Here is a 25,954-nt window from a genome sequence, read left to right as displayed (position 1 = left end):
GCAAATCCATTTCTATAAATCAAGTCCAGGGTGTCGGGATTCCTGGGGGGTGGGGGCTTTGAACAGTGCATGCACACATTACCTGTGATCTCTCTTTGGATCGCAAGCAGAGGAGAACGTGTACACCTGTTATGGGCCTTTGCAGTTCACTGACAGCATTCCCATTAATGTCATAGAAATGGCGATGCTTTGCATGAGTGTTTCTATTCTGTTGTTCCTTATGGTCTCCCAAACAAAGGTCAGAAGGGATGGCATGAATTTATAGTGGTTGCTACCTAAGCCTCTTGTATGTAAATATTCTTAGAGTATGATTTCAGTGGAGGTCTCATCCCAGTTCTCCCTGCTCATGGGTGACCCAAATAATGAGTGCATTAGTAATGGGTGGGTGCCCATCACTAATATATTCATAATGGTACTGGCTGCGGGTGCATCGCCAATCCCATTCAACGAGTCTCAAGACTGTTTGAGATCTGTGGTTTTGGGAAGGCAAGTTGCAAGACACAAATGCACCTTCCACTTCACGTGCACCAATTTGTGAGAAGCTGCCCCAGTGTGAATGTCACCTGCTTCTATTTTACAGTTTGTTGGACTCATTTTGATCACTGGCATACCCTCATTGGACAGCAGTGTCACTTTTTCATACATCGAAATGTTACCACTCGATATATCACTTTCTCACATTTATCAAAATAAACTCTCCACTGGGAATAAACAGTCTTTTTTTTTAATATCTTAACTAGGTGATACAATTATACGTAATCAAAAGCTTAGCAAATAATACCATTTCAGCTCTGAAAATTGTGTGACCAGTGAACTAAAGTGGAATATGCGTGCAACACAAACGTGATGTATTACAATTCCTTGTTTTCGAAATGATATAGCTATAGTCAGCTGCCAAAACAGTGTTATTATTGCTTCATTAACAGAAGAAAACAAAACCTTTGTATTTTGCTTCACACATCCGATGGACAGTAACAATAAGAGCATTTAGTGTAATGCATCATTCCTCATTTGGGTTGGTACTTCAGTGAGGAGCACATAAATGCAATTTAGTCGAAAAGGTCACACAGAGCGCTTCTACATTAATTTATCTCGTAGGACAGATTCTATTTGCAGCTGCTGGCATCATTACCCAGAAGGCTTTAGAACAGAAAAAGTGCTTTCATGGAAGACTCAGAGCTAAAATTCCAATTGTGAGGTCCAGCAGTATCAATATGCATTGCTGCAATAAATGTGTTTGTGCTGGAAACCATTGTATGTAAGTAATAAAACAAGAGTTCTAACATTAGTAGTCAATGAGAATGCTAATGGTACTTTGGGAAGGTGTTGATAGAATGGAAATTGTTTACGTATTTGATCTGCCATTGTATGTAAGCAATAACACAAGCGTTCGAACAATAGTAGTCAATGAGAATGCTAATGGTACTTTGGGAAGGTGTTGATAGAATGGAAATTGTTTAAGTATTTGATCTGCCAGTGCCATATTTATTCTGTCCAGATGGGTTGAGACTGTGAAATGGCAGTACAGGAGCATGAATGGCCTTGTCTCTCCTTTGATCTCTTTGCGTGGGCAGTGAACATCATCTGCCTGAGACCACCACACAGCAGGCCATAGTCTTGGATCCAGGAATAAAAAAAGGACACGCCCACTCTCAAGGGGTAGCATCATACCAGGGTGCTACATATCTAAAGGCCTTTTTTATTGGGGCCTGGGTGCAATTCGAGTAGGAATTAGGGCTCTGTTCATGGGAAGGAGACTTCTACCATTTAGTTTCTCTCTGCTTATCTCTCTCCTCATTGTCCACCCTCCCCTTCCTCTGGAGCAAAGCACATTGGGTGTGATGTCTGGAGGTCAAAGTCCACTTCTTTGAAGAGCAGGGATTGGACCACTAAGGCAGGCCAGGTTTAGTCCAATCACCTGTGGACCTATACCTTTAAAAGAAGGGGTCTCCTACCACTTTGTCGATTCACTCTGGAACAACACCTGAGAAGTATTCACTGGCCCTCTTTTGGGAGAGTGGCAATCGCCAAAGCATTCAACCTGAGGTGAAGAAGGACACGTCCAAGGCACAGGAGAGCGCGGTCCTTTACCCACTCCCGGGGCACATTTGGGGCGACTTTTACTGTGGATCAAGACTGGCCACTCTGTGCCAGAATCTCATAAAGCTGGGAGAGAAAGTCATGAAGGGAATCATCCTGTCCTTGAGTCCCACTGAGTGGGCCTCACAGCATCCAGAGGACCAGACCATCTGAAGCTCCCTGTTGTGTGGCATCAAACCAGTTGTATCATGTTCAGCACCTATAGGATGAGAGGGAATATGCCAGAAGAGTCTTTTGCATTCCTCCACGTATTCAACCTGTATTGCCTGTATCTCAAACCAGCTTGACGCCACATTATGCCTTTGCTGAGCTTTTGACCGGCTGACTCGAATCAACTGCTCGATGCTGGGACTCGATTCGAGCCACTGGAAGATCACATGACGACCCTACACAGACGTTAAAATCAGATTATCTCTCGAATGGCCGCTACACCGATCCCATGTCAGAGCATCGAGATCAACAATTTGACAACAGCCGGCTGCTGAATCGAACCCCTGGAGCGTCACTAGTCAACACTTTCCAGCAGTTTCAACCTGACTCGGCCCAGCCTAACCGTAAAGACATCCTGGTGAACAACCCGACGTGCATCGCTGAAAGCCTGTGCACAATTCCTGCTTGCTGCTTAGGCTCACATGACCCTCCATTCCGTAAATGAGCTTGTTCCACTGGCATCAACATTTGAAAGCGGCTTGAAAATCGTAACCCACCAAAGAGCCAAAACAATATACTGTTGACCGCGAACTGCCCCCTTGGTCCACTTGGACCCTTGAGACTGCTTAGGTCACAATTGCCATTCTTTCACCCAAAGGGGAATCCTTTTTGGTGTTAGTAATTTGCCTATCACCCCTGTATTGATGCCCAGAGTCCTACTTTCTTCAGCCTTTTGCACCTTCTCTGTTCTTCCACACCGGTGGATTTTTGTACACTGGTTTCTAGATAGTTATATTGCAGATGGTGTGCTTAATTAAAGAATATCTATTTTTATAGAACCTTGATTGGACATTTGCATTATTTTGGACTGTCTTACTATGTTGTTTGGGCCACTACTGGGTCCCATTCACAACCCTCCTAAGAGCATAGTCTTCCCTCTGCCCAGTCATTTATGTAACCCTAACGCTCACCATTCAATTAATCCCAAGAAAATGTGTTTGACCGCAAGTCACAGCATTTTACATTGTTATAGAAGCCATAATTGAAAATTCAATCTGTTATCCTTTCAGATTCATTGTGAGTGTTCATAATAGCCATAGGGAAATGTCATAATTGTATGAATTACATCTTTATCATCTATGTTCCCTTCTCTCTTGTGGTCCCACCGCCAGAGGAAATAAATTGTTTAGCGTAAATCCATTCTTACAATCCTTGCATGACCATATTACCAAACTGATGAATTAGGGGAAACTGGAAATGGGTGCCAATTCTGCCAGCTAAATTAGCACCAACAGAATTAGTGCCAGCCTATGGCGGAATTGGCTCTGATGATGAAAAAGGGTAGAAATACTGCTGAAATACCACTAAATATGGGCAGTAATCCCACCAAAAACACAGTGCAGTTAGTGCCACCTAAAAGGTGGAGGTAAATGCATTGAAGTGATGAAAATCAAGTCACATGTGCACCCAGTTCACTCAGAAAGGGTACATAAGGCCCACACCGGACCCAAACACACTTTCCAATACCATGTTGCCACTAGCAGCTGCAAACTGGGATATGCAGTCAGGAACAGCAGAACAGAGCACATGGAGCTGGGAGAATGAGGATGCACAATGCGAGCATAGATTCCCTGGGCCAAGCCCTCATCCTGGGCATTAACTGATGTCTAGCTGATACCCCTGTACCGTCTGAACAGAGAGACCATTGCAGAGCTGCTATCCCTTGTCCATGACTGTATATAGAGCAGGATCAACATCAGAACTGCCTCATCCCTGCTTCTTAAGATTATGTTGGTGCTTCAATTACTAGCAAGTGGAACCTATCAGCACACAGTTGCCATGCTGCATTGCATGTCTCAGCCCAAATGTTCAGTTTGCTTGGACAGGTGCTGGAAGCAATCATTTGGCATGCACCCCGGCATGTCTTCCTCCTCAACACCCCGGCACAAATAAATACCACCGAGGCATGTTCTTACTCTACAGCTCACCTGCCCAAAGTAAATGCTGCTCTGGACTGCACCCATATGGCATTAGTTGCCCCCACGGCCTGCAAAATAGTTCTACCGAAACACACAGCAGTATCGCTCTATTAATATACAGGTGACCTGCAATGCTGATCTCACGATCACACACTGCTGCACCCACTTTCCTGGTTCGACGCATGCCAGCATGGTTCTGTGGAACAGCACACTGTGTGCGTACATGTCGAGCCACAGAGTCAAACGGACATGGTTACTGGGTAAGTACTAGTGCCATCTCACATGATAAGCTTGCATTACAAGTGAAATATTATATTATGTTATGTTATTTTGCATTTATATAGCGCCTTATATACCATTGGTATGGTCTAAAGGCGCTGGTAGGTTGAACGCCCTTGGGAACCGAAGTTCAGGTCAGTAGAAAGAGTAAAGAGGGTCAAAGGCGCGTGTGCGCACCAGGTATGTGTGCAGCTGGTGCGGTATTCGTGTAGTAGCTGCTTCTTAGCGGTGGGTGTGGTGGTTGAGTGATCAGGAGTATGTGTTCGTTCTGGCAGGATTATCCAGATCGAATGTGGCTGCGTTAGGCCTGAGGAGAACGCCTGGCTGGGGGGTGCGTAACCAGCAGTGTTTACTTAGGATGATGGGGAGTGAGCGGCCGATGCTGGTATGAGAACAGTTATACCGAATGGTGTCATAGTATCTCTGTATTCTAGTTGAGTGGTGGTGTAAAGAAGAGAGTAAGCGTGGGGTGGGATATGATGGGTTATATGCTCTTTCAAACATTCCCTGCATTTCAAACCATACTATGTACGTCACACAACTATATACACATTTATTCATTCCATGCATCCCTGTCTGCCCCATGCATGCACTCCTGTCCACGCACGCAATCCTGTCTGCCCCACGCACGCACTCCTGTCTGCCCCACCCATGCACTCCCGTCTGCCCCACGCATGTGCCCCGCGCATGCACTCTTGTCTGCCCCAAACACGCACTCCTGCCTGCCCCACGCACCCACTCCTGTCTGCCCCACGCACACACTCCTGTCTGCCCCACGCACGCACTCTTGTCTGCCCCACGCACGCACTCCTGTCTGCCCCACGCACGCACTCATGTCTGCCCCAAGCACGTACTCCTGTCTGCCCCACACAGTTCCATGTGCTCCTATCTATGCCGTGCATCCCAGTCTGCTCCACACACTCCGGTTCGCACGACGCACTCATGCGCTTCGATCCTCTCCACGCATTCCAGTCCTGGGCGCTCTATTCCCCCATGCGCGTTCTAGTCTGCCCTACGCATGCATTCTTGTCTGTTCCACGCATGCACTCTTGTCTGTTCCACGCATGCACTCTTGTTTGCCCCACGTGCTCCATTTCGCTTGTTCTATCCACTCTACGCATTCAGTATCTCTACGCAATTTGCCGCTCTAGCAACAGGACAGTTCCGCTCTTGGTGCTCGTTCGCTCAAGGCACGCGTTCTCTCAAGGCACTCGTCCACTTTATGCCCTCATACGTGCTATGCGTTCCCTTGTTTTGGTCCCTCAGCCCCTCTACGCACTCAGCCCCTCTACGCACTCAGACCCTCTATGCACTCAGCCCCTCTACGCAATCCTCTGCTCAGTATACTTGTCGGTGCTACACACTAGTCTGTTCTATTCAGCCTCACTGTATACGTTTTCTGCTTAGCTCATCACATCCCGCCCCGCTCATCCACCAGTTCCTGCACTCATCCATTCTATGCACTCATCAGCTCTGCATGCATTCCGCACTAATCCATTCTACATGCTTATCCATTCTGCGCACTCACTCGGTCTATGTAACTCCTTCGCTCTAGGCATTTGTCCATTTTATCCTCTCGTATGCACCATAGTCAATATGTGAAGGGGGGCATTACAACTGCTAATCAATGGATGCCCTGTCAAGGCCGTTTACATGCAGGACCTGCTCTCTCACCCTACACAAGACAACCACCAACCCACAGGACTATGCCCTGCAGGACTATGCAGTAGCATGTCAGTAATGCATATTGCTCCAACAGGCAAAACATCTACAAACATAGGATTGCAGTAACCAAAATGCTTGGGGAAATACCTACACAGCAAATTGCACAGTTCAATACTGTGCAATGATAATGCAACACTTGCAGACAGTATGGCATGTAAGCTGTCATTCGTGTATTAGTATCCATTAAGAGCAGGAACACAGAAACCTCAAACATGCACAACAACCAAACAACCATCAGAGCACAGGCATGACAGAACTGTACAGGGGCAACTCAGACAATATGGACATTTCAAATCCTAGAACAGGCCAAGTGGTGTTTGTGAGCTGTATCCACAGGCCCTCATTACAACTGAGGTGCTAAGTGCACCAACTTTACCACCATGGTGTAAACTACGTTTACACCATGGTGGATGGTGGATTTACCGCCCCATTACAAGGTGAGTGGGGCGGTAAATCCCCATTTCCCATTTTCCCTTCCCCATTCCCATTTTTGCCCCATAGGGCATAATGGGAGTGGGGAAGGCGCTAATTACGGCACCGTAAATTATGGTGCCGTAATTAGCACCAAGGTGCCTTAGCACCATGGAACTTAACGCCTGCAAAAAGCAGGCGTTAAGGTGGGAATCAGGCGTTAAGGGTTAACGGTGGCGTTAACCCTTAACGCCTGAGTTGTAATGAGGGCCACAGTGTTTACCAAAGTGACAATGCATAAGTATCCCTGTATGATATAACAATTCATCCAATTAGTGGGATAGAAAAGCATGCTGTACAACAATGGACCATAAATGGATCAAGAGAGTGTCCATCGGCATGCCATGAAAAATGCCACACATGCTCTATGCACTGTGACTGACACCTACGACCTTTGCACTTGTATCTCCCATGGCTGATAGCACATGTGTGCAATCTATGTACGCCACAGTAAGTGGCCTACTATGAGGCACACTTAGCACCAGGCTCTGCATCGAGTGGACCTTTGGCCGACTGAAGGGGTGTTTCTGGTGTCTCCACTGGAATGGAGTGGCCCTGATGTAGAGGCCAGAGAAGGCTATGAGCATCTTTTTCATCTGTGCCATGCTGCACAACATGTGCCTCAGGCGACATGTCCCTTTGCCCCCGATGATGACATACTTCCCCCAGAGGACAACGACTCAGTTTCTGCAGGTGAAGTGCTGCCATACAGTGAACAGAAGGAAGGCAGGAAAAACTGTCCGGTGTGGCAAGAACTAATGAACCATTTTTACTCAACATTTTATTTCACCTGCTGCATGCTTTTTTTCATAGCCATGTATTAAATATGTTGCATTCACACAAAAAGCATTATCCTTGCATGTGTTCAAGTGAACATGTATTTTATTGAGAACTTTGTAAAACACCCATTTCCACCCACCTCCCTCCATCCCAAAAACCCAATTCCACCCACCTCACTCCATCCCCAACTCCAATTCCCAGACACCTCCCCATCCGCAACACCCATTCACACCCACCTCCCCATCCCCAACACCAATTCCCACCCAACTCACACCATCCCCCAAATCTATTCCCACTCACCTCCCTTGTACCTGGTGAAACACTGTCAAGAGAGAATCAATGTTATTTCCATGGCATCTTGCCCTTGACAGGTTTTTCCAGCTTTGGACGGGCCACATTTTGCATTGGGTGGTGCTGGGGGCTCCCAGCCAGTGACCCCTCTATGGAGGTGACTAATGTGGATGGGTCAGACTCCTGTTCCCGAATGTTTTTGTGTCAGGAGCATGCTGGCGTGCATCAATTCAGCAAATGCTGAGCTGCCATCTGTGAGCTTGCACAACAGTAAGGCCAGCAGTTGCCATGGATGATTGATGGTGCTCCTGGTCAAAGGACCTTGCAATCCTTCATGACAAGCTGTGCACTGAGTCACAGATCGCTTGCAGATGCTGCATCTGTGACTCAATCTGTGCATCAATATGTGTTCCTGCGACAGAACATGAACAATGGAGCTACTTTGAGCAAAACGGATTTCACATTCCACAGCTCATATTTTCCTTTCAAAACAGCTTTGTCCACTTTTATTTTCTTCTGCATTCTCCAAGGACATTGCACAGCCTGAGCTTGCCAATTCAATTAGTGTGTCAATTTGTACCCATTATTTGCAACAACATTTTACACGTGAGTAGTAATTTAGGGGTGTTAGTGAGTGAGTACATTGTTAGTCTTATATTTCATTGAACCCCCCTTTTACCTTGTATGTTTTCCATGCATTCACAATACTGACTCCAGATTCAGCCCAGAGTCTCACACCCGTCAGAGTCTGAGTTTGCTAACATTCTGCCCCTGCTGAAATTCAGAGCCCCATTTTCCCTAAAGGGCTTACTTTTTAAATGGCCATTTTGGACATTCAGCTTTTCAGTGGACAAACTCCTTACAATAGTTACTCTGGTTGTGATATGGAGTTTGGGCATACCATTGTCTACTTTGAGGTCAGCCTGGGTCTGATTCAAAAAATGTGCCCCTTCCACTGGAGTCTGTAAAGCCATTGAATACATTTCTGTTCCCTCTTTTTTTTCATGGAACTGCTGTTCTTCTTGTGAAACGTCAATAAAACAACTATTTTTTCTTTCACAACCTATGAGTATGCTTTTAGCACTGTGTACAATCTTGGATTGCCTTCCCATTTGAGATGCAGCCACAATGGCTTGTTGTGCTGTTTCAGCTGCATGAGGAATCCCGAATATTGCTCAAAACGGAATTTGTATAATTTCAGATAATCGGATTGGATTCTCATTCTCGTTATATGCATTGACACTGATTACGGTCCAGTCAGTTTTCTAGAGCAGATTTCTAGAACTGTGCCGGGAAGTCCATCAATTCGTTCTTTTATGTTTACTCTAGGGGGTGCATGTTGGAGTAAATTGGTCTGGGGAATAGCTGCTGGTAGCAATTGGTTTAAATCCGACACAAAGTCTAACTATAACAGTCTATTATCACATAGGGTTACTCTCCAAACCTAAAGGGATTGTCTCATATTTTTGGGAAATATATTGCACAATTCATTTATGTATAAATTCATTCATTTTGTCATTTGTATAGCGCCTTTTACAATTATTATGATCCCAATGTGCTGTTGGTTGAACAGACTCTGAGTTCGACACATTTGGGAGAATTGGGAGGTGCTATTGTGTGTGTGTGCATTTCAGCCATTAATCTTATGTCAGGGTGGTAAAGCCCCTGCTAGTCACCCATGTCTGAATGACATGTGGATGGGTACAGCATAGATAGACTATGAATCAAACCGGGGTGCATTGTGTTTGTGAGAAGCTACAGTTCACATTGTTGTAGTTAAATGTAGTTTCAATCTTATGGCAGAGGTGTTGTGCAATAATGTTTCTATCATATTTGAGTGCAGGGTGTGTGGAATGAGCCTGTGCCTTCTGCTAAGTTACAAAGGTGCTATGTGCGAGGGGAGACAATGGGCTAACTGTACAAACTAAAATGTCTACATCCTGGATTTCATCTATGTTTAATCAGTAGGGCATCACAGTTATCCAGTCTCAACAATATAATGGCTCTTGCTATGGTTACACAATTAGTCTCGGAGATCAAAGGTCTTATATTTTTTAGTAGACAGAGGTAATATTGGTAGTGCTACGTTTCACAGAGGAACTAAGTCCATCCCTAGTTCTTTTTAAAGCAAACAAGGCCACCCTTTCATGTTTTCTTATGACAACATGGCCCACCCTCATGTGCTTTAGAGTAACATACAGTGCCGACTATGAAAGAGGGATACAAAGTGCCTGATTGTCCTTCTCCAGAAGAACGCAGTATTTTCCTAAAGTGCATTTTAAGTGTGATGCATTGCCCACCCTCCAGGCCCAAATGAGTGAAATACCCAGCCCACTGTCAGGAATCTTCCCAAATGCAAGTTACTGGAATACCTTCTTGAGTTCTCTGTATAGGTTTGGCAGCCCCCACAGCGTGGTTTGAGGTGGCTTAGGACAGACAATTAAGGGTAGATGAGGCAGGTAGCTGAGACGGTGACATGTGGGAGGGAGTGTGTGGGAGAAAAGGAGGGACTGATAGAAGAAGCTAGTGTGTGAGTGGTGTCGGAAAAGACGCAGGGAAGGGGGATCAGGATGTAGGAGGGAACAGCAAGGTTTTGTTGCCTTTCCTAGAGGCTAGGTGAACCTTTTTAAGATGCAGTGAGAGGGCGAGGGAGTTCCAGTAGGTGGGTGCAAGTACAGAGAAACTGGCACCTCCTAGTCTGGAGAACTTGAAAGGCGGGACTACCAGAAGGTGTGCATAGCCTGATCTGAGCATTCGGGGATGGGGGTTGTGTGTGAGCTTTTATTGGAGGAATTCAGGGCCTTTCTTGTGGATGGTGCAATGGGTACTACCCATGGCTTTGAAGGAGGCCTGTCGGCTAATGGGCAACCAGTGAAGTATCCTGAATGTTAAACAGATCTGTAGATCTCCCTGCAGCATGCAGAGTCACTAGTGAATTCCCAGCAATGGGCAACTGTCATAACGGATAGCCCCTGGAATTTGCAGGCAGTGTGGAGCCTGTGAATCTTTTAAAATAGAGATTGCCCCTGGTTAGTATTATTATTATGTATTTACTGTGGTATAGTTTGAAACACACTTTTCACAGTACATAGCAATGCACATCCAATTCAAAATCAAAAGGAGAAAGAAAAAGAAGAATTAATACAGTCATAAAATTAGTACATAGCAGTGCTGCATTGCATCAGTTTAAAAACAAGAGTGAAGAAAAGAAAAAGAGAGAAAAGGAGGAGATCGAAAGTAGGGATATCATGTCCTGAAGGTAGCAGTCAGTTCATCTGTGAATGTCCAGTATGGTTGAGCTCTTCCTCCACAGGAGTGTGAAGTGAACAATGGACACTTCACTCGTCCCACTTAAGTACAGCTCCCATCCTCCATGCACCTTTTCTATGTCTGTCATACCTATGGCCAACAAAGTTTTTTGTCGCAGTGTCCCCAAGGCCCCACACTAAAACAAGAGATGAGGAGATTGCCCCTGTTGAAGATGAGGCAGGAAACATTGTGAGATTTCCCATCTGTTCCATCTTAAGGGCTGAGAGTGATTGTGTAGCACAGATGGCTGGCAAACACATTGCAGTGGATTGGATTATGATGGTAGTTCACTGATGTTATAGTCTGCGCTCTAAATACATCCTGATCTTTGGACTGGTGAGTATGAGCAGATGCCTGCAATTGTGGTTGAACAGGCAGTGAATCTTCTGTTGGGTTCAGTATGATTCGATTGCAAGAGTCAAGAATATCTTCAGAGATTCTTAAGGTGGAGGTACCTCTTGAAATAATAGATGGAGCGGTCAGTGGACTTTCTTAGTTTTGGGACATCCAAACTGTCTCCTAAAACTACAACTGGTCTTGAACTTTTCTATTGGCATATTTCAGAACTCAAGTCTGTGATTCAGTGCATAATTTACTAGTTTAGTTACTAAACCAAAAAGGCATCCCATTGCTTCTAATGGACTTTCACTCAACAGGACTCTAGAGCTCCTCGTAAATGAACAATTGTATCTAGAAGTAATTAGCCTACTAAAAGGAGTCCCTTAATGATTTCATACCCTGTAAAATAATATCATTGAACTTGAAACCTTTGGGCATGTACATACAATAAGCTGGACTCCCTTTAGGAGGGAGAGGAGCTTGCTTTGACAGACCAGTTTGCATTCTCAGTGGGAAAGGATAAGGAGAGACTTATACATGGGGTTATTGCAACTTCAGAACTGTATGTAGCTAATATCTACCACTAATTTGCCATGCCCCATACCAATGCACAGAGACACAATATATACATGGATAGCAGTTCAGAAAAAGGAATGAGGGATGGAGACATGGTTACCTACCTATAGGGATAGATGCCAAGAAAGATCAATCATAATCCATTGTTGAGGTAGAAGACAAGGTGAAAAATAAAGCTAGGAAGAAGAAAAAGCATTTTATAACATGAAAAAAGTTGAAGAATCAGGCGAGTGTCAACTCTCTAGTGTCTATTTATCGATGTATCGAAGACACATGATATAAGGTGACTCACAATGAAAAAGTAAAAGACCTAACCCAAGCCTTATATGACGATCTATGTGAAGACATTGGGCCTCATTACGGGTCGGGCAGTCCGGAAATAACAGTGGCGGTAAACCCGCCGCCAACTGTTAATTCCGGACCGCCCGATCTCGAGTCCTGCAGGCGGGAGGTGGCGTTCCCGACAGGTCTGACCGGGCGGGTTTAACACCACCCGCCTGCAGGCGGACGAGGAAACACCAGCACCATCACGAGATGGTGCCGGTGTTTCCACTTCCCATTCCCATTGAGTCCTGCAGGCATACCTGTCAACCTTTTTTGATACCAAGGCGGGTGAAAACCCAGAGAGGCCATAAACTTAAAAGTAGGACTGCCGTAAAAACATGAAACGGCAGTCCTACTTCTATGTCGCTGTCCTTTTGCGGGAGGGGGGTGGGGGAGAATGCTCCCAGGCACATTCCTCTCATTGGAGGAGAGCGCCAGGGAGGGGAAGGGGGAGGAAATGGGGGCGTAAAAAGCATGACACTTGCTTTTCACGCCTCCATTTGCGCAGGAAGAGTCGCGCCGGGACCAGATTTCGGGATCTCGAAATCGGGTCCCGGCAAAAATATGAATCGTAGCTCCCACCTTTGCCAAGGCGGGTGAAACAGATGAGCTGGCGGGTGGGCGGGTGTCTAGATGCTTTGGCGGGTGACACCCGCCAAAAGCAGGTGAGTTGAGAGCTATGCCTGCAGGACTCAATGGGAATGGGGATTTACCGAATTCCGCCTCCGGAATTCCCAGGACACCAGGGCCGTAATGTCCTGGTAATTCCGGGAGTCACGGAGGCGGAATGGTAATACGAGTCCGGTGGTAAACGAGCAGAAAAACCAGCTGGTGCCACCGGACACATAATGAGGCCCATTGCCTTGAGTTATATGAGCTATGACTGCACACATATATATAAATATATGGTAAACTAAGCAACCATAACTCGCGCCACCACTGTGCACTGCTAAGACTAACACCCAGGACATCAAAGATGACATCACAAAATTAATTGATGACATCACTGATGACATCACATGTCTGGCTCCCTCTTTTTTCCTTTCCTCATTATTTATAATCAAGTACTATATTTGTGGAGTTATTGCTCAAATATTTTCTTGCAGTAATTCATTGTAGATTGAGTTTTGCTGCCTTTAGTGCTCTAGTGGAGATTATCTCACCAACCCTAATGGCATCCATGGCTGCTGTTGCTATATCAGCCTCAGCACCACCCCCAAACCCTCCACCACCACCACCTCCTCAAGGGCCTGCAGAGGGAAATACGCGTGAGGATGTTGAGAGCTAGGAAGAAGAGGATGAAATGAATGAGGTGGGGGAACTCCATACTACCACCATTCGCCGGGAGTCATGGGTGTGGCGGTTGTTTACCGTTTTTGGTAATGTCCCAAAAGCATGTGCGAACCCGGTCGTCTGTAAAAAGTGCAATTTGGTGCTGAGTCGTGGGAGACCTGGTGCGTACAGCTTTTGTACGACAACCATGAAGCGACACCTAACTTCGTTCCACAGTGCGGACATTCGCAAAGTGGTACCATGTAAAGAACGTAGTAAGTTGAGTTCCTCCGCAGCTTGCTCCGTGTCCGATTCTCTCTTCACAAGAGACACTCCTGTGGGAGAGCGCATACCTCCAGCTGCCTCACAGGCCATTTGCTATGCTGTTGACCCTTACCTTTCAAAGGTCACAATATTGTGTATGTACTGCGATGCAGTACTCTGCAGGGGGGAGAGTCTTCAAAGTTCTTTCGAGACTACGGTCTCGGAGAACCAGAAGACCTGCTACCTACCTAAATAAGGGCCACCCTACATCTTTTTCTCTCCACCTGCCCTTTCTTATCCCTGTGGTTGGTGTCCCTTCCTTACCCTCCTTTCCCCTCCTCTCCTAGTGTGTCGTGTGTAAAAAATCCCCAAAAAAAGATAAAACAACAAAAGATTTTAAAAAAGGCTCTTTTCAGAACCACATTTCTCAGTTTAAAAAAGGACCTATCAAGTAAACGGTGTAGGCCTCCGTGCATTTTTAAAAAAGTCAGCCGACAGTCCTAGGACAGACAAAATTTTAGGGTGCAACCGTAGCAAAACCAATGCCCTTTTCTCTAGCAGTAAGTTGAACAGGGCCTTTAGGTGGTGTCGTGTGTGTTTGAAAAACTTGGATTCCTCAACATGAAATGCAAAATAGGTGACTATAATGGCAAAAAAGTCACAAAGCATTTTGTACATTTTGAAGAAAAATATGATTGCCAACATATGTAAGATGGACTCCGTCTCTGCGAAAAATGAATGTACTATGAAACATAATATTTTCATTGTGGAAAGAAGACAAACCAACATCTCTTAGAAAGGCACACACAGCCGTATTGACATTGCGCCTCTCTTTCTCCATTTGTGGACCATATAAAGAAGAACGCAGCCACATTTGTCTTTGTGCAATACGTGAAAAAATTACTTGACAATTTGGAAACATGTCATGACCTTCTCAAGTCCCTCCGTCATTGCAAAATTGCAAAGAAATTATGAAGTAAGTGAACCCTTAATACTTTGCAGTTACTGGACTACAAAACTTGACAGCAACCAAACTCCTTCACGTGCTATCACAAATGACTTGGAAATATTCCCACTACCAAAACCCCTGCAACAACTCAATTTGTATGAGAGCATCATAATTCAAACAGTTCACCCATTTCAAGCCATAATACACCTTCAACCAAAAACAGCAAAATTGCCTACCTCTGAATTGGTGAAAGGCATTCGTGGCAAAGTAGTTTATTTGCAATTAGACAGAAAATGTGCACACTCTAGGAGTGCAACACCCAATAGAGCATTCTTTAATTGTATTAGTAAATGGTGTACCAACAAAAGACAAAAAAATGTGGCAACAACTCGTGGACTTACATAAAGTGAAACAAGCCTTGCAATATCTGAAAGACAATAATGCATACTACAAACAAATAAATATTGAAGAAAGCTTAATGGAAACAACTGACATAATTGAAGAGTCATCAGACACTGGTCAATTTGAATTTCTGCATCCTGCTGCAGTATCCACTCTTTTTGGACCATCTTTCTTCGTCGAGGGGTGAGGGCAGGAGCCCCCCCAGCCCAGCAGAGGATCCAGGCTCCGAGCGAGCAACACGGACAGGGCCTGCCTGACCCTGTCCCCATACGGCGCCTGACTCGCCCATGCCGGGCGCGGCGCGGCACGAAACCGAGGCTGAGCCTCGATTACATCAGCTGGATCCGCCGGCAGGCGGATTCGCCGGCGGCCAGTCCGAAGGCCATACAAAGGCCTGTTCCTGCGCCCCAGATCCCCCCATTCCATCTTTCTTCGTCGAGGGGTGAGGGCAGGAGCCCCCCCAGCCCAGCAGAGGATCCAGGCTCCGAGCGAGCAACACGGACAGGGCCTGCCTGACCCTGTCCCCATACGGCGCCTGACTCGCCCATGCCGGGCGCGGCGCGGCACGAAACCGAGGCTGAGCCTCAATTACATCAGCTGGATCCGCCGGCAGGCGGATTCGCCGGCGGCCAGTCCGAAGGCCATACAAAGGCCTGTTCCTGCGCCCCAGATCCCCCCATTCCATCTTTCTTCGTCGAGGGGTGAGGGCAGGAGCCCCCCCAGCCCAGCAGAGGATCTAGGCTTCGAGCGAGCAACACGGACAGGGCCTGCCTGACCCTGTCCCCATACGGCGCCTGACTCGCCCATGCCGGGCGCGGCGCGGCACGAAACCGGCGGCCAGTCCGAAGGCCATACAAAGGCCTGTTCCTGCGCCTGTTACGCGCATGGAAGCGCGGCGTGGCCACCCCCCCTGCACATTTTTGCTACTCTCCAACCGATAGACTACCACTCGGACAAGGAAAACGTACTGTAAGTACATGCCAGCACTGGAGACACTACTGTATGTTTGTAATTTTAACCCCTTCTACTGAAATGTGCTCACGGTCTCTAATACTGGTCGCCTACAGACCACATTAGACTGCCATATTGTGCCCTTTGGTCGCCTACAGACCACATTAGACTGCCATATTGTGCCCTTTGGTCGCCTACAGACCACATTAGACTGCCATATTGTGCCTTTTGGTCGCCTACAGACCACATTAGACTGCCATATTGTGCCCTTTGGTCGCCTACAGACCACATTAGACTGCCATATTGTGCCTTTTGGTCGCCTACAGACCACATTAGACTGCCATATTGTGCCTTTTGGTCGCCTACAGACCACATTAGACTACTGTATTGTGCCCTTTGGTCGCCTACAGACCACATTAGACTGCTGTATTGTGCCCTTTGGTCGCCTACAGACCACATTAGACTGCCATATTGTGCCCTTTGGTTGCCTACAGACCACATTAGACTGCCATATTGTGCCCTTTGGTCGCCTACAGACCACATTAGACTGCCATATTGTGCCTTTTGGTCGCCTACAGACCTCATTAGACTACCATATTGTGCCCTTTGGTCGCCTACAGACCACATTAGACTGCCATATTGTGCCTTTTGGTCGCCTACAGACCACATTAGACTGCCATATTGTGCCTTTTGGTCGCCTACAGACCACATTAGACTACTGTATTGTGCCCTTTGGTCGCCTACAGACCACATTAGACTGCTGTATTGTGCCCAGTATCACCTACAGACTACATTAGACTGCTGCATTGTGCCCTTGGTCACATACAGACCACATTAGACTGCCGTATTGTGCCCTTTGGTCGCATACAGACCACTTTGAGGAGTTAGCGCTGTGCCTTATGGTCGCAGCTCGCCCTGACACTAATCCAATATGCAAACTTGGTTGCCCCTCATCATGTTCCCATTCTGCATTCTCCCCAACCACACACCCTGCTTGGCCCACTACTACTGGCCCCATAATAACGGTCTCAGCAAGCCGGCATGCCCCCGGCATCACCCTATCCCATGTCCTACACCGTTCCTTCCCTCTACTCCCCCATTCCCAAACAGCGCAAGTCTTACTCCTAGGACCTATCTGAATACCATCAAGTATCATGCTATCAGCCCTGATCCAATCTCACATGTATTGCCCACAGCAGAGTCACCTCACCACAGCCATACCGAAAAATCCTCTAACCCCGTGACAGGTGTAGCAAGACACTTCCGATTAAGGTCTCGTACCTTCAACCACCCCAACCCAGTCAAATATGAACACACACCTCCCAAACAAATTAGGCCCAGAGTACCTCCCCCTCATCAAAACCATACTCCTAGCCAGAAACCCAACACTACTCCCAAACCAGCTCCGGACACCCCCAATAAATTACTATCCACCTTTAAAGGAGCGCTTATCAATGCCCGCTCCTTAGGGGCGCATGCTATAGAAGTTCACAACCTCATTATGGAATCACAGCTCGACATACTAGTAGTCACAGAGTCCTGGCTCCATCAAGCATCAGGTCCACTACTAACTCTGGCAATCCCATCCGACTACACCATATTCAGAACAGATAGGACCCACTCACAAGGAGGCGGTGTTGCTATTATAGCCAAGACTAAATTACAGCTTAGATCTTGTCCCATTGAAAGTATTGAAGGGTATGAAACATTACTCGTAAAATTTCCCATAAATGCCAAAACTACTATTAATTTAATAGTAATTTATAGAGCACCTAGCCCCAACAACCACCCAGAGACTGAAATTCCATTGCTATTAGCTCCACTAATAAAACCTAGCTCGAAATACATCATCCTGGGTGACCTTAACCTAGGTTTCAATGACAGCCAAGACGCCAAAGCAGAATCACTGCACTCCGCCCTGAAGGACATGGGTTTCAGCCAACTAGTTAATGCACCCACACATATCAAAGGCAGGACTCTTGATTGGATCTTCTCCCTTAATACCCCCGTAACCATTGAGGTCATCTCCCCTCTTACTTGGACCGATCACCATAACATTGTATTTACAATCAATCCCTCCGAACCCACACAAAAGAAACCTAAAACTATGATTACCTATGAAACTAGAAACGCCCGCAAACTCACGCCAGAAACCTTCACGCCTCCTCTTTCAAAAATCCTAGCTTCTACCTCGATCACCAGTGACAACCCCTGTCTCCTAGCAGACATATATCACAACTGCCTCACGGCAACCATTAATGCTATAGCACCGCTCACCACCAAGGCAAAACGCTCAGACAAGCGATCTAGCTTCTGGTTCAATGATGATCTTATCGCCCTCAGAAGAACCAAACGCGCGTGTGAACATGCCTACAGAAAGCATCCTACTGCAGAGGCAGAAAAAGCCTACCAAGAAATAAACAAAACCTATAAAACAGCTACTATTACCTACAAATCTAATGCGTATAATAATAGGATCAGCAATGCTACTTCAGATACCAAGGAATTATTTGCCATTCTAAAAGAATTGGAAAACCCCACTCCAGCCATAAACCCAACCATCCCCAGCAAGGAATGGTGCCCCACTATACAAGACGCACTAACAGCCAAAATTGAACTACTCCAAATAAAAATCACATCCAAAAAACAATCACTAGCCAACAAACCTGCCCTCCTTAATCTAAATCGACCACATCAGGAATTCACCAGCGCCCCATTCCATTTCACACCAGTATCCCAAAATGTAGTGTTTGACACCATCGCCAAACTTAAAGCCTCCAACTGCAAAGGCGATTCTGTCCCCGCATCAGTAGTCAAATCCTGCGCTCACACCCTCACCCCCATTATCACCAACTTCGTCAACGCTTCCTTCAATACTAACCTAGTACCAGCTAGCATTAAAGAAGCCTGGGTCACCCCTCTCCTGAAAAAACCTACCCTAGACCCCACTGTGCCCACTAATTACAGGCCAATAACAACTGTCCCATTTCTCCTCAAAATATTGGATAAATTAGCATACAACCAAGTCCAAACTCACCTCGAACAAAACCACCTCCTTGGCACGAGGCAATCAGGCTTCCGCCCCAACCATAGCACAGAAACGGCGCTCCTTGACTTAAAAATCCAGATGGATACCATCAGAGACTCAGGGAAACTCTGCATCCTCCTCCTACTCGATCTCTCCGCAGCGTTTGATTTAGTAGACCATAATAAACTGTGCGCCACACTAGCGAAAGACTTCAACTTCTCCACCGAAGCTACTACCTGGATCAAATCCTTTCTTGCTGACCGCACCTCCAGGGTCGCCATAGGTAAACAAGCCGCCAACCCCATCATAGTACCCATTGGTGTCCCCCAAGGTTCCTGTCTCTCACCAACATTATACAATGCATACACTAAACTCCTCTTCTCAGCGCTAGACGACATGGGTGTCATCTACACCAACTTTGCAGATGACACCCAGATCCTCATCCCTTTATCGGGAGACTACACTCAAGACACCGACACTATCAACAAAATATATGCCATAATCCAAAATTGGATGGCTCTAAATAGCCTCTGTCTCAATGATGAGAAGACTGAGGTTCTCATTGTGGGCTCCCAATCCAAAATAGAAGCATTACATCCTGATTACTCATCCATCAACATTGATGGCACAAACATATCAGTACTCAAACAAGTGAAAACACTAGGTGTCTACCTAGATGCCAATCTCACCATGACCAAGCACATCAACGCCCTCTCTTCCTCTACCTCCTACACCTCAAACGTATTGCTCTCAGTCGCCAATTCTTGACACCCACCAATTGTATCACGCTGGCAAGAGCTTTAATCTTATCCAGGCTCGACTACTGCAACGTACTCTACCTGGGTACCTCAAAAGCCAATCTAAACAAACTACAGCTCATCCAAAATAAAGCCCTTCGAGCGGCCCTTGGAATAAGGAAGTCAGATCATATCTCAAATATTAGAAGAAACCATCACTGGCTCCCCATCAAAGCCAGGGTCACATTCAAAGCTCTGTGCGTCACATTCAAATGCATCCACTCATGTGTCCCCATCTACCTCAACCACGCCATTACCAGAAAAGTATCTAAGAGGCCCCTCAGATCTAACAGTCAACTACTCCTAGCCATCCCCCGCTACAAGACAACCAAGGCAGGAGGCAGTAGTTTCCAATACCTCGCACCCACATATTGGAACACTCTTCCCCTCCCCATCAAAAATGAGCAAACATTCTCAGGTTTCAAGAAATCCCTGAAGACGTGGCTATTTAACCAAGACTAAAAAATCCCCCTCCATGCTTCAGGAAATATCATTGTACTGAAACCCTGCATTTAATGTCTTCGTGTATGATTATTTTGTGTTCACATGCACTGCGCCCGATTGGCAAAGTCCAAGAAATGTTTTAACCAAGCTGTCTGTAACATCGCCGTGGTACCCAAGGGTTTGGGCGAGTAATAAATGCAATAAAATAAATAAATAAATAAATACAATTCATCCATTGCACTCTAATGAGAGCATAGATGATGCACTAGAAACTTACCAAATGCGACAAACCAAAGGGTGACCAATGAGCATATGGGAAAAGAGTATAGAAGCACGTGCTTTTCCAGTGCTATTTCCTACTGGCAAAGGAGGAAGATACAATGATAGACCCACTCAGATAACAGCATCAGAAAACCACTCATTATGAATGTATTCTAAAGATCCCAGATTTAGACAAAATGTGGAATACATATTCCACCTACTATTTGAAAGTGAACTCGCAACCCTATGTTACGGAGTTGCACACATATTGAAATCTGGAACTCACTTTCAAAATATGTCAGCTATGCAATTAATACAAAAAGTGCAAGAAAATTATGAGTGTTTACAATCAAGTATAACAAATCTGTTTGCAAACATGCGTGGTTCAAAAGAATACTGGTTCGGACGGCACGGAAATGTACGTTGCAAGATCAGAAACCTTGGACCGCCCACTTGGTTTGTTACATTAAGTTGTGCAGAATATGAAAGGGAAGAATTACATGATTTCCTACGCATATCAAACAACAACAAAACCAACATAGATATACTATCACCTGGAGAACTTTGCTCTCTAGATCCGATAATGTTTCAAGATTTTTCCACCATCGTTTCATTGCTATGCTACACTTTATATGTAATAAAACTGTTCCTCCCTTCGGAGAAGTGCAACACTTCTTTTGGAGAAAAGAATACCAAGCCAGAAGAGCACCACATATCCACATGCTTTTATGGATTAAAGATGTACCTAAATATGTTCAGGACAGTGATGCCACTGTTTTGCAGTACATCCAAAAATATGTCACTTTTGAAATCCCTTCACAAAGGACACATAGTGACCTTCATGGCCAGATTGTACAATTTCAAAGACACAAAAGTGGCAAATATTGTCATCGCAAATACAAAACCAAAGGGAAATACTACACCAAATGGTGCTTTGGTTTCCCTAGACCAGTTACAGAAACAGGTGAAGTGAACAACTTCATGTCTTCAGTTCGACATAGTGTTAAAGGTAAATCACCTAAGAACACATATTACATAGAAAGAACAGAAGAATCAGAATATATCAATGATTACAATGCAGTCATTGCACTCTTATGGAATGCAAACATAGATGTGCAGTACATTGCAGACAATTCCTCTGCAGTTGCACGATATGTTCCAGGCTACTTAACAGAAACAGAAAAAACAGAGCTTCAAGACCTCTGGAATGAGCTATCATCAGACAAAACACTGTCTCAGAAATTGTACGGCCTAGGCATAAAAATGCTCTCTCATAGAGAATGTGGCACCTATGAAGCTGTAGATCATTTAACCAATACTGCTTTGTATGGAAAATCAGAAAATATAATATGGCTAAGTCTTGGTCCTGCTAAATCTAGAAAAAGAGTTTTCAAATCATATGAGGACATAGAAACAATTGCCAAAAATTATCCCAACAGCCAAGACATTTTAAAGAAACATTTACTGGACACATACTACCCGAACAGGAGTACCACTTTGGAAAGCATGTGTATGTACCACATAGCCCAAAACTTTGAATACAAAAATAATATAAAACCCGAAGAAAGAAAAGTAGATATAGAGTGACAGATTGTGAAGGCAGCTCAGTAAAACTTACCAAACGAAGCTTAATTAATCCTGTCAAATTGTCATTAAAAACTCCTCAACAGAAAGAACTACATTACATGTCCCTGCTACAACTTTTTAAACCATGGAGAAAAGAGGAAGCAATACTAGATAACTATGACTGCTATGAAGACGCTTTCAAAGCAAATGAAAGCGCTATCACCAATGTGAACTTTATGCATTACAGAACAATGTTGAACAATGAACAGCAACACGAAGACGAACTCCAGGCCCAACTAGATAAGGACACTTCCGACAGTAGTCAACCTTCCGCAACAGCAAGTGAAGAACCACTAGGACAGCCACTAATAGCAAATGAAGCAGAATTAGCTATGACAGAAGTGGAAAACACCACTATGAACAAGATATCGAAGACTTAACTATACTACAACCAAAACTTAACAAAGATCAGCGCACCATTTTTGAAGAAGTAACAAAAGAAACTGCACATGGTGTACAACACGAAATAAAGAATGTACCTGCCAAAATGACAAACCTATACTGCTGTACATCAGTGGTGAAGCTGGTTCAGGATAAACATTCTTAATCAAAATCATCAGCAAGTTCCTTCAACAATTGACAAACAACAAACTGTCAGCTGTTGTAAATGCCCCCACAGGTTTAGCTGCCTACAACATAGGCAGTGTCACTTTACACTGATTACTACGCCTACCAGTAGAACACCAAAACAAATTAGACAAAACAAATTAGACTATTACAAACTTTCTGCAGAAGCTGCAATGTAACTACGCAGAGTATTAAAACAAATGAAACTGCTACTAATAGATGAAGTGAGCATGGGCTCCAACCTAATGTTGGCTTCGATTCACCTCAGATTGCAAGAAGTACTTAAAACAAACTACGAAGGAAAACACATTATCATTTTCGGAGATCTTTTACAATTGACACCAGTGAAACGTGAACCTATTTTTAAAACCTTAGGACACAAACTCTGCCGTAAAACTGTTAGCAGTTTAGGAAATGTCAACCTGTGGCAACATTTTCAATACAGAGAATTAACAGAAAACATGCGTCAGTCTGCAGACCTCATTTACGCCAACATTTTAAAAAGTATTAGAAATGGTATACTATCTCACGAAGCACAAGCAATATTGAAAAACCGGCACACCCATGCACTTTATGGGGATAACGCATGTTCTACTGATGCTATGGAACAATTAGCGCAGAAAAATGTCAATTGTATGGCCTTAATGCCAACTCTTGCAAGCTGTTTCAAATTAAATGAAACAATGTTAAAAAAAGAAATGCAACCAATAATTGAAATTTGCTCCACAGACAAACTGGACGTACATGGTATGACACTACCCATGTGTCAGCAAGCCACAACAAGACTAAATACCTTAGAAAATTCAATCTCCAACCCAGCTGGGTTGGAAAAAATATTAAAATTATCCTTAAATTGTAGAGTAATGCTTAAACGTAACCTTGACGTGGAGCAAGGACTAGTTAATGGGGTACTGGGTACAGTTGTTGGTTTTCAAACATACCCACGTGACAAGAACATTCAGTTTGTCAATATTCTCTTTGACAAACTTTCAGAAGTAAAAATGATAGGGCACTCAACAGCTCGATTCCTTCTCTTCAAAGACATGTATGTATGTAGAGTACAATTTTCTCTAACTCTTGTATATGTAGTTACCATTCATAAATCCCAAGGTCTTACCCTAGACAAAGCATTGATAGATATAGGAAACACAGTCTTTAAAGAAGGCAGGAGCTATATAGCACTATCAATATTACGTACACTTGACGGTCTATTTCAAATCAATTTTGATGCAAGTAAAGTGAACGCTGATATTCCTTACATTTTAGAATACCATCGACTGTGTTCACTATACACCCCCCATCTGATATCATATCATGTTCCAGAGAAAGGAAAACATTGTAAAAGAAAACTAAGTCTAATAGAAATGCAACAGGATCTGACTACAAATCCTTCAAAGAAAACAAAAGAAGCTAATACTTCATCAATTACCACAAGGAAAGAAAAACCTATTAGGGAAAGTAAATCAGGTACTTCTTCAAAGCAAAAAAAGCAACTATCAAATGAAACTGGTGTAAATTGCTACGCAAATGTAGCAATGAATATTCTATTTCAATTGCCACCAATTGTTAACAACATTTACTTACACAATACAGACCAATTGTGTTTGCAAATGTTAGTCCTTCATATAAACGCAACAAACAATCCTGAAAACACATATAGTGTTCACGGAATAAGACAATAATTGGACTACTGTGCTGGAATGGTGAGATTCACTATAAACTCACAAGAAGATCTTCAAGAATTTCTAATGTACTTACTACAAGTACTTGAAAACAAAAACATACCTATAAATGAAATCTTCCAGATTTCAAGAAAGGAAACATACATGCACTCTCTGTAACAATGTGACACAGGAACAAATCCCTAATGAGCGATTTGTGTATGTATCCATACCTATTTGTGAATCCATTCCATTTCAGCAACTTCTACAAAATGCAAACCATGGCAGATTATGTACTATCTGCAATTCAGATAATCGCTCCACTTTACTAATACAAACACATAGTAACTACATAATACTAATGCTTCTACTGTACAATGCAGATGGTACCAAAGACAACTGCAAGCTGACTGGATTCACACACGGTCAAGTGTCACTTGGTAAGAAAACCTTCACAACAATAGGTATAATCTACCACGCAGGAGCCACAGCCAATGCAGGTCACTACACTGCATATATTAAAAAGAAATGTGGATGGTTTGAATGTAATGATAATAGCATTACTCTAAAGCAGAGATTATCAGCAAATCTTACAAACGCGTACTTAATCTTCTTAAAGCCAAAATGTAATAACTAATGTGTACTTCAACATTAACAAAAAAAAGTAAAAGACTATAAACAGTTAGAATACGCCAACAGGTATCTAACTGCCCAAGATTGTATAACAACCATACAGATAAATGAATACCACAGATTCGTAACAAAACATACACAGTTAGAATGCACCAACAGGTATCTAACTGTTTAAAAAATCTGCAACATGCCAACATACAGAACATTAATCAGAAACAACAAATGAACAATCAAAGGAAACAAAGAAATAGTTTGTAGCATAGCAAAGAAAGTGTTTTTTTTAAAATCTGGCAAGGATTTTATTTCCCCCAGACCCAATGATTTCAAAAACAACACAGAAACTGAGCAAAATGCACAGTACACTGGTTTGTAAAGTCAATATGAGGGTCAAAACATATCTAAAATGTCTATTATACAATGTAATAAGTCTTTATAAAATCCAAACACTAACATGCTCTTTTCATTTATCACAGAAATTGGAAAAGCATATTTCCTCCAAGTACTAAATTCATGTAAGAAATATATCGAATCTCAACAAATTAAACAGTAGGTATAAATTCACACATTTCATACATAATAAAATCTATACCTCTGATCTATGGCAGTAATATGGTGCAGTGGCTGTAGGCATGGCCTAGAGTCTTGGATGTATAACCTACGACCTACACCCTACGGCCATGCAACCAAGACTGTAGGTCCTACCCACAACCATTGCAGCATATCAAAACCATGGTGGCTTATAACTTCACTGCTTATAACTTTGGTCTTGTGTGCAT

The sequence above is a fragment of the Ambystoma mexicanum genome, chromosome 12 (assembly GCF_040938575.1).
Source record: "Ambystoma mexicanum isolate Mex_15411 chromosome 12, UKY_AmexF1_1, whole genome shotgun sequence".
Lineage (NCBI taxonomy): Eukaryota > Metazoa > Chordata > Amphibia > Caudata > Ambystomatidae > Ambystoma > Ambystoma mexicanum.
The sequence above is the reverse complement of the archived record's forward strand: the minus strand, read 5'-3'. Positions refer to the sequence as shown.